The 9,450-nt window shown below is 36.7% G+C and overlaps 1 long non-coding RNA gene across 1 annotated transcript; it reads left to right on the top strand.

The window, feature by feature from the left end:
* Positions 1-1,361: 1,361 nt before the first annotated feature.
* On the top strand, positions 1,362-8,907 carry LOC141368996 (uncharacterized). Its single transcript, XR_012372438.1, has 8 exons — positions 1,362-2,517; positions 2,640-2,675; positions 2,770-2,839; positions 2,951-3,016; positions 3,110-3,188; positions 3,363-3,474; positions 3,551-3,659; positions 8,879-8,907. It is a non-coding gene; the product is annotated as an uncharacterized lncRNA (long non-coding RNA).
* Positions 8,908-9,450: the final 543 nt, after the last annotated feature.

Raw genomic sequence — 9,450 nt, forward strand, 5'->3', positions numbered from 1 at the left:
ACACTGTTTTTGAATAATATGTTTTAGCAATAATTGTAGCCATTTCAAGCACAAAGTAATTTAAGACATGCTTTTTACAAGTCAATCACACGCGCAAACATTAGTAAATCGCTTTGTGTGAATCATTTAAATAATCTCCTCCCAAAACTCATAAAAATTCATATGCAAAAAGGTCAGTCGCAGAAATAACTAGACCACATATTTTCAGTGCTAATTATCCACTACGCATCTTTAGTAAATCACGACAGTCGTTATTTAACGCCAAGATGATGGTTTGCACTGGCACAAGCTGTTAGTAAATCTAACCCTTAGTGTCTAACTACTTATAGGGCCCTATCTTGCACCCAGCGCAATTGACTTTGTCAGTGACGCATGTATCATTTCGTATTTTGCACCGGCGCACAGCGGGTTTTTCCCTCCACAGACGCACGTCGGCAAACTAGGGAATGAACTTGCGCTCCCTGGGCGGTTCAGCTCAAAAAAGGAGGCGTGCTCCGGCGCAAACCATCTCTTATGCTATTTTGCAGTTTCAAAAAGCAATTGCGCTACTAACCAAAAAAAACTAGTCTAAAGTCAGTGGCGCATTGCGCGTGGTTCATTATGCTATTTTAAGGGCGCATGCTTGACCATAATGTATAGCGCGCACAATGCGCATTGCTTATCTAATCTACACAGATGCAACAGTTATTTTTGCAAATCATAAATTGTTACAATAAAAAATATAAGATAAGGGAAATCATTAAATCATAAATTGTTACAATAAAAAATATTAATACATAAGGGAAATCATTGTGGTGAGCATTGTGGTGGTAGTTTTTATTTATTTTGTGTGGCAGCGTTAAACAATTATCATGCAAATAACGATTAAAATATTTTCATAAGTTTGTTGTGTGGCTGTATTACGTTTATTTTATCTAAATAATAATTCAAATATTTTCATAAGAAACCTTCATGTATGTAAACTTGATTTGTAAGTGTACTTTGGGGTTGAACCTTGCTTGCGTTTCTTGTATCCGATTTCAAAGCCCCCAAACCCTTTCAGCGGTGAGGGTGGACGCAGCGATGTCCTCCTGTGTGCCCGGCGTGCCCGATTTAAGGTGGCAAGCTTGGGATCCCCCCGTCTCCTGACATCATTGTAGTGCTTGGCGCAGCTGATGAGACAATTGAGGCAATTTCCTCTCACTCCTGTTTAACCTACGCTGATTTTGGGCGGGTTTCTCCCATCCCCATACAAAACAACTTCTCTGTCTTTGACTGCTCTTACAAAAACGTGGGTCTCCTCGGCTGTGAACCGCTCCTGACGTGCGCCTGTCAAATCCGTCATAATAATAGCAACCCGCCATGGAACTTGTGCCCTTGTGTTTAAAGGGAATGTTGGATAGCGTTCTGATTGGTTTATTTGACGTTACGCCCAAACCACACCTATGAATAATGAACCTACTTCAGACCAACCCCTTATTGATTTGCGCCCGGCGCAAGACTTATTTCTCCCGCCGGGAAAATAGCAACAGCGCCCAAGATCCGCCCACAAAGTCACTTGCGCTTTGCGCTTCGGACTTGCGTTTCAGATCGTTAAAATAGGGCCCATAATGTGGTTTGTGTTGGAATCCTGATTAGCCTTTTGGAGTTTACATTTCTATATCAACAGGTGGGATGTACATTGTCATATCATTTGTGTTCAGCTAAAGCAGAGGTGCCCAAAGTTGGCTCGCAATGACCTTAAATTTGGCCCGCCATGCCACATGAGATAAAGAAAAAGGATAAACGTCATTGATGCTAGGGCTGTGATCGTTGTTATAAGCACCACGTGGTGAAGTTCAGCTTGCAGGGGTGTGCATGTCACAAGCTATGTAAGGAATAATTTGTGACGGGCCGTTGACTTATAAGAAAATAATGCACAAAAGTTTGGGCACCCCTAAAGTTTGAGCTAAAGAAAAGAAGTCTTATACATCTGGGAAGGCATAAGATGGAGTAAATTATGATAATTTTTATAATTGAGTGAGCTATTACTTAAAGATCTAGATATGGGGTACACAAGTTTGGTCCTAGTGAGCTGCAGCCCTAAAGAAGGAGCCTCTCAATCAGCTCCCTAGCTTCAGCAGTCGCTAATCAGTATATCTTGTACACAGGTTTAGGCACTTGTAAGGACCCTAGCTTACTTTACATTGGCACACTGTTCACTTATTTTCCTGTGACGTGACTGCTTTAGGAGAAACTGCTTTCCAATTTCCTACTTAAATCGATAGTTTGTAAATAAGGAAGCAAGATAAGCCTTTAAGGAGTTTTACTCTGCATGACTGCTGCTTTATAGAACTAAACTTGCTGACCCTAATTTAGATTATGAGTAGGCAGACCCATACTGCAGGATTGTAACCCATTTTTTCAACAGTGTTTTAAACAGTTTTAGAGATCTGGAAGAAGAAGGCTGACAAGCAGGTTGAAGCAGTGGTTGGTCCATTCAAGCTCTTCGGTTCTTCCTTTAAATCACTCCAGGGAAATAACTGGTTATCAGATGAGGTATTTTAAACAAACAAAACTGATGAATATTGTGTGAAAAATTATAAACATTAATTTAAGGACTAAATTATAAACATTAATTTAAGGACTAAATATATAACTGTTATGCCATGTCTGGGCAGGTAATCGATAGTTACCTACACATTTCAAAGGACAAGGTACTTAGCAATAGTATTTATAGCCTCAAAAATAATCCATTGTTTCACAAATGTTTTGTTGTGCATTAAAAATTCTTTCAATCTTTTTCCACAGAGCGATGTGCATCTTTTATCTGCAGTAGTGTCGTGGGCACTATTTAGTGGGAGATTCAGATGTGGGAAAGGTGAGCAGTCAGCACAGGTTAAGTTTGTGAAAAAATAGATCCACTCCTTTTCAGATTATACCCTTTTTTGATCATACACTACATAGTGCCATTAAATTCTGTCGTTTGTAGATGACCATCCCAGACACTGATGTGTGGCTATGTCCATACAACCCTGGAAATCATTGGATTCTTGTGGTATGTATAAAAAGGAATGTTTAAAGTTCTTATAAATATACAAATACAAATCTTAGAAATATACAAAATAATTAATAAAAATGTTTGTTTCAGATTGTCACAATGTCAGAGAACTCTTTAACTGTCATAGATCCAATGGGAAATCAACATCTGTATGAAAGAAAAATTGGAGGTAGGACTTTATTTAATTTCATGAAGCACTGAAAACATGTTTATATTGCTAATTAAAGAAACGTAACTATTGAACATTGTGCAGGCACAGTGATTTCTTCAGAAAGGAAATAAAGTGTCTTCAACTGTACAGTGGTTCATGCAGAGTTTAACAAATAATTTTTTTTGTTTTCAGGAATTTTTTAAAAACATTGGACCACTGTTTGCGGAATGCAGTTTGGACTACAAAGACATTACATCATCAGACACAAGAGGATGGGACTAGTTGTGGAGTCCTCATCTTAAAAGTAAATTATATTGTAAAAAATTGAAAAATCGTTTGGAGAACTGTTTATTAAATGTTATGCTTTACCTTTCTTTAAGTTTGCTGAAGAGTTCCTTAAAACAGGAGTGGTCCTTGACGTGCACACCGATGTAAGATCTGTTAGGAGTGCCAGAACTCAAATTGCCTGCACACTAATAGAACATGGTGGTAAGCTAGTATATTTTAGAGTCATGTTCATATGTGCACCTTTTCCTTAGATACAGAAAAATGGATGAGTAGTGTTGTTCTCTATTTTACTTGAGCCATGATATGAGTATTAGACTTTCAGTGTAGAGTTTCAGTGAAAAGGAATGCTGCTTGAAACACACCAGTTGTCCTACAAAGAGAATTAAAGCAAATTTCACCCAAAAATACAAATAACCCTACCCATGATTTACTCACCCTCAAGTTATCAGAGATGCAGCATAAAACAGTGTTTTTTTAGAAGAAAATTTACGTTGACTAGAATTCCAGTAAATCTTTTCTTTTAAGCAGTTAGAATACTATTGATTATACCACGGGTCTGTTGAATGCTGTATTCTGATTGGCCGAGAAATGTTCCGTGGGTATGCATTAATTTCTGATAACCACACACCTAACTTGGGTGTGCATTATTATTTTCTTATAATATAAGAATATGCTCCCAACGAGCTGGATGGCGCCTTGCATGGCTGACACCGCCGTCGGTGTATGAATGTTGTGTGAATTGGTGAATGTGAGGCAAACTTGTAAAGCGCTTTGGATGGCCATAGGTCTGTTAAAAGCGCTATATAAATGCAGTCCATTTACCATTTATATTAGGACCAGGGACGTGCACAGACATTTTGAGGGGCAGGGGCTCAAGCGAAATAAAGGACACTTCTCATTAGGCCTGGCAAACTCGATTCCTTGTAAGGATCCGGGTTACTGTGAGTCACTCACTAAAGTGATCCGGGTTGTGTGAGTCACTTGAGTCATTTGAGTCAGTATTGCTAAATTGCCAAGGAAACTCAGTACAGACCCACTTGTAACCGGCTGATCCGCGCAACTCGAGATTCTCAGAGCCGAAAACATTGCAGACTCGCAGACCATGGGACTCTCACTCTACAGATCCACTAACCAGCTACGGTTAGTGGATCTATAGAGCGAATGAAGTCTCCTCAAAAGCAAATCCACAACAAAAGCCTTTCACTTCTGAAAAACATGCTTATAGGTTTTAGATTTGGTGTGTATGGTCGACCATTTAAAAAAATAGGCCTAATAATAATAGCAAAATAATATAGAGAAAATGTAGAAAAAACTGTGTCCTGATTATTAGCCTCCGACCCGGAGGGTCTCTCTCAAGTCTGCATGTTTTCGGCTCTGATTCGAGAGACAGTTCGCGCAGTTCAGTGGTTACGGATCAGCCGGTTACGAGTTGAGAGATTCTCGAGTCAAAGCAGATCCGCATGTCTCTTGAGTCTGCATTGTTTCCGGCTCCGAGTGAGAATCTCAGGTCAGTTCGCGGCTCAGCAGGTCTTTCGAGTTTGCATTGTTTTCCCGGCTCTCGTGATTATCTCGGGTCAGTTCTCGCGCAAATCAGCCGGTTACGAGTGGATCTGTAGAGCGAGCGAAGTCTCATTAATAATGTTGAAAGAGGTTTGTTTGTGTGTGTGGTGGCGCTGTTTATGGTTTTACATTGAACTGTAGTAGGACTCAACTGATCCGGGTTAATGATACTACCCACCCAGCAAAATCTGGTTGAAAAGACGTCGAAACGACGACTTCTCCAGGGGTCTTAATGACGTGAAATTCTGGTTGAAAAGTGAAAGGTGAAAAGACGTGTTTTTCATGTCGTTGAAAAGACGCCTATAAATCGACGTCTAGAAATAGGCTAAATTTGGTTGAAAAGTGAAAGGTGAAAAGACGTGTTTTTCATGTCGTTGAAAAGACGTCTATAAATCGACGTCTAGATTAAGGCTAAATTTGGTTGAAAAGTGAAAGGTTAAAAGACGTCTTTTCATGGTCGTTGAAAAGACGTCTACAAAAGGGCTAAATTTCTATATTATTTCCTATGTCTTTCCAAGGGTTTAACCTCATTTTAAGGATGAATTATATAATATGAATTATACTATTATTATTAGGCTAATAATTGTCTCAAAATAGGACAGCTAACATAAAGGTAATACGAATTTATATGTCAAATACACATATGACATGAATATTTAATTAATTGGTTTGTTTTTTCAGCCATAATATATCCCTCACCTGGCATGGTTAAGGTTCTTACCTTCATGATCAGTTATCCTTGTTGTCCCACTATTTGACTGCATTTCTAATGACACAGAAAGCCTTTTGTGTTCTGCTATTTATACCAGAAACTGCCTTTCACATGCATATGATCTGAGATAGGCATACATACATATATGGAATTGTTTTAAAATTCAAATACAAAATACCATCACAAATTCACAGATATCACAAATACAAAATACTGTGTGAAAAAATGTATTTTAATAAAAATACGTGGGAAAAATGTGGGCACAATGGACAAAGTGTGGGCATACTAGGCTATCCCAAGCCATCTAATAAAGAGTGGGTACTCCGTGCGTGCCGTGTACACAGCACTACACCATCATTGATGTCCGCTGTTAGTAGATATATAATTGCCCCCTCAGATCTGGTTCGTACCCCCTCTGTTTCATGTTTGTATTCGTGGTTAAAACGTTCAACCTTTTGATTTAAATAATAATTTAACCTTATCCACATGGGATTTAAAATGTTGAGTGACATTACTGTCAGATTCAAACGTCTTTCGCGCTGAGCCAGACGGACGAGCTCAGCGCTGTCTTATAGCAACATTACAGTATGCAGAGTTTTCAACCTCATCATGTTTATTTTAGATTTCAGACATTTAAATACACATAAGCACTGGTAAAACAATAGCCTACATTTAGTTTGTAAAATACACACTGATGTCTGTGGAAGCAGCAATACAAATCTATTCAAATAAGATAGTAATTTGCAAATAAAAAATAAATATTATTTTCAAATAATAATAATTTGCCGACGTATGTTATTCATATCAGACAAACACAGTGGAAGTATAAAGTTTACTTTATTGTTATAAAGGTTATAATGATACATGTTTGAAAGACGGGGATACGCACCTCCCTTGCGAAAAAAAATTGTGCTTAAATTTACTTTTATAACGTGTATTTATTACATAAATATAATAAACTTTAATACACTTAAGTGTGAATTAAAAGCAATCTTTTCGGCGCACTGAATGCACATTAAGTGTAATTAATTTCAAATATATCATATATTAAGTTGAAATAAAATGTAATAAGTTGCCTATAGGCCCGGCTGCAGGATGAAATGACTGAGGGGGCATTTGAAATTGATCAACATTATTATTGATCAAAACTTTGACAAAAATTATTTTCAAAGGAACTGTATTCTTACAGTTATTCAAAGATGCACACATTATTCCGCATATGATTTGAATAATAGACGAGAGTATTCATATAACGGCAATGAACGTCTCATATGGCAATAAATATCTACATATTACTTAACACAACAGCATGATAAAATTTATAAACGAATAAGGAGGCAGGATTGACATGTAAATTGTATTATTATGACCGGAAAAACAGCAATATTAGTGAAATAAACTCTTGAGGTAAATGCGCAAACACGTTAACCGCATTAAAGTCTAAGCAATAAAAGTGGAAAAGACATTATTATCTCTTAAAACTTTATATGACAAAATTATATTTAAAGGAAATGTATTCTTACAGTTGTTTAAAGATGCACAAATAATTCCATATATTATTTCCTGTTTAAGAGCACGTTAGTCGGCCTCGCTCTGTTATGTAGCTGCTTGACAGCCCTTGTGAAAAATTAGCGTGCTTAAGTGTATTGAAAGCGTACTTTTTGTGTGCTTAAGAGTATAATTTTTGAGAAGTGCTCTTGCTGATAATATAATGTAATTAAAATTAAAGACCACTTAATGTACTTAAATGGAACACACTTTAATGACACTATTTATTAACACAAGTGCACTTTTTACAACTGTAATAATATGTATTTAAGTTTAACTTAAAGTACACTTTCATGACAATATTTCTAAACACATTTAATAAATGATAATTTTTTTGTATTTGTTTGGAAATATACAACCAATTATTCATTTATTAAATGTACTTTTGCAAAACAAAAAATTCGTTTCATAATTATTTGACTACCAAACTGTTTTATTGTCAGTGTAAGCATTGTGGTTTTTGTTTGTTTGTAATGCATTAAACTGAAATGAATACATATTTAATTAACTAGATTTGTTTTTCAGTATTTTGAGAAGTACATAAAAGTAGTTAAAGTACATACTGTAGAAAGATGCATTGAAATAGCTTTACTGCACTGAAATCGCAGTTCAACTGATTGAATTTAATTTTATATTTTTGAATTTATTTGGCAAATTTGTATTTGAAACATTACATTTAATTAATTACATTTAATTAATAATTAAATTAATTAATTATTATAATTTAATTATATATAATTATAATAAAATGTACTGTTAATATACTTTAACTTATTTTTAATTTCACATTAAAGGGGGGGTTTAATGGTATTTCAAGCATTCTGACTTATTAACACAGTTATAGAGTTGTTTCCTCATGCTAAACGTAGGCAAAGTGTCAAAAATGCAGTTGGGCGTGTTTCAGAGTATTTCTGTGCCGAATGCACTTCGCCAGGGTTCGTACAAGTTTCGGCTAATTTTTTTCGATTACGGTTCTAACTGACGTTTCAGGGGTTTTCGACATAGATATGTATAAAGGCTAGATGGCTCAAGGCGGCGTCAGCTGTGTCGTCACTTGGCGGCCATCTTAGGTCAATGCTGCCATAGTGCTGCTCCCTGTTGCTGTGGACGGAAGGTGAGTGACATACGCCAACTAAAATGCTCGTAACTTGCTGAATTCTTGACGGATTTACAAACGGGTTGGTGTATTACAAACCTTATTAACGTGGCTATGATTTGTGCTGATGCCGATGTTTAAATTGTAGCTTCACGTTTTGAGAAACGCTTAACATTGCAGCGTAGCTGTGTGTTTCATGGCTGCCCTCTACTCTAAAGTGATACCACACAGTCGACATTTTCAATTATTAACAGGTTTCCAGAGACCAGTTTCTTGACAACCTAATCTTTTGTCTAAATGTCATTTTGTGGATGTGGTTGTATTTATTTGCTGGCTAGCAGTGAAGAGGTCGTAAGTGAGTCACCAAGCAATTTTAAATTGGTGGGAGAGGCAGGGTTAGTCTTTCGTTTCAACATAGCTTTGAGTTACACATGACTTCCAAGTGGTTTGGTTTCTTAAAAACATCTTTACATTTGGATTACTTTGTTGGTTTTTTGTTTACAGAACTTCTGATTACGCTTGTGGAAAATGCCTGATTTTTGTGCTGCCTACGGCTGCACCAACGAACGGAGCCTCCAAACCAGAACGCGTGGGATCACCTTTCACAAGTAAGAAAAGAAAATATTATGACAATTATTAGGATACTTAGTACTACAAGTTCTGCTAGGAATAGTGTAGCTGAGACAACATTACAAGATTGGCTACATATATTTGCATACATGCAGTACATAGAATCAAAATGATAATATATTTTATACTGTATTTTAGTCCATACCCTCAATGTTGAAGGAAATAAAGGTGCACAGTGAACACAGTGAACACTTCAGAAATGAAGATTTCGACAGGACAGGGCAGATTATCAGATTGAAAGCTGGAGCGGTTCCATCTGTCTTCAACTTCCCTGCTCATCTTCAGAGGGTACGTGTATAATTGGCCAACTAGATTACAAGGTGTTAAAGATGGATGCATCGATATTTAAATGTGATTTAATGTTACACTTTCTGCAAGTTTAGCAATACATAAAGTGTATTACAGATCAATTGAATATTTAACTATTTTTTCAGCCGGTAGCACCA

This window comes from Misgurnus anguillicaudatus, chromosome 12 (genome assembly GCF_027580225.2).
Source record: "Misgurnus anguillicaudatus chromosome 12, ASM2758022v2, whole genome shotgun sequence".
Lineage (NCBI taxonomy): Eukaryota > Metazoa > Chordata > Actinopteri > Cypriniformes > Cobitidae > Misgurnus > Misgurnus anguillicaudatus.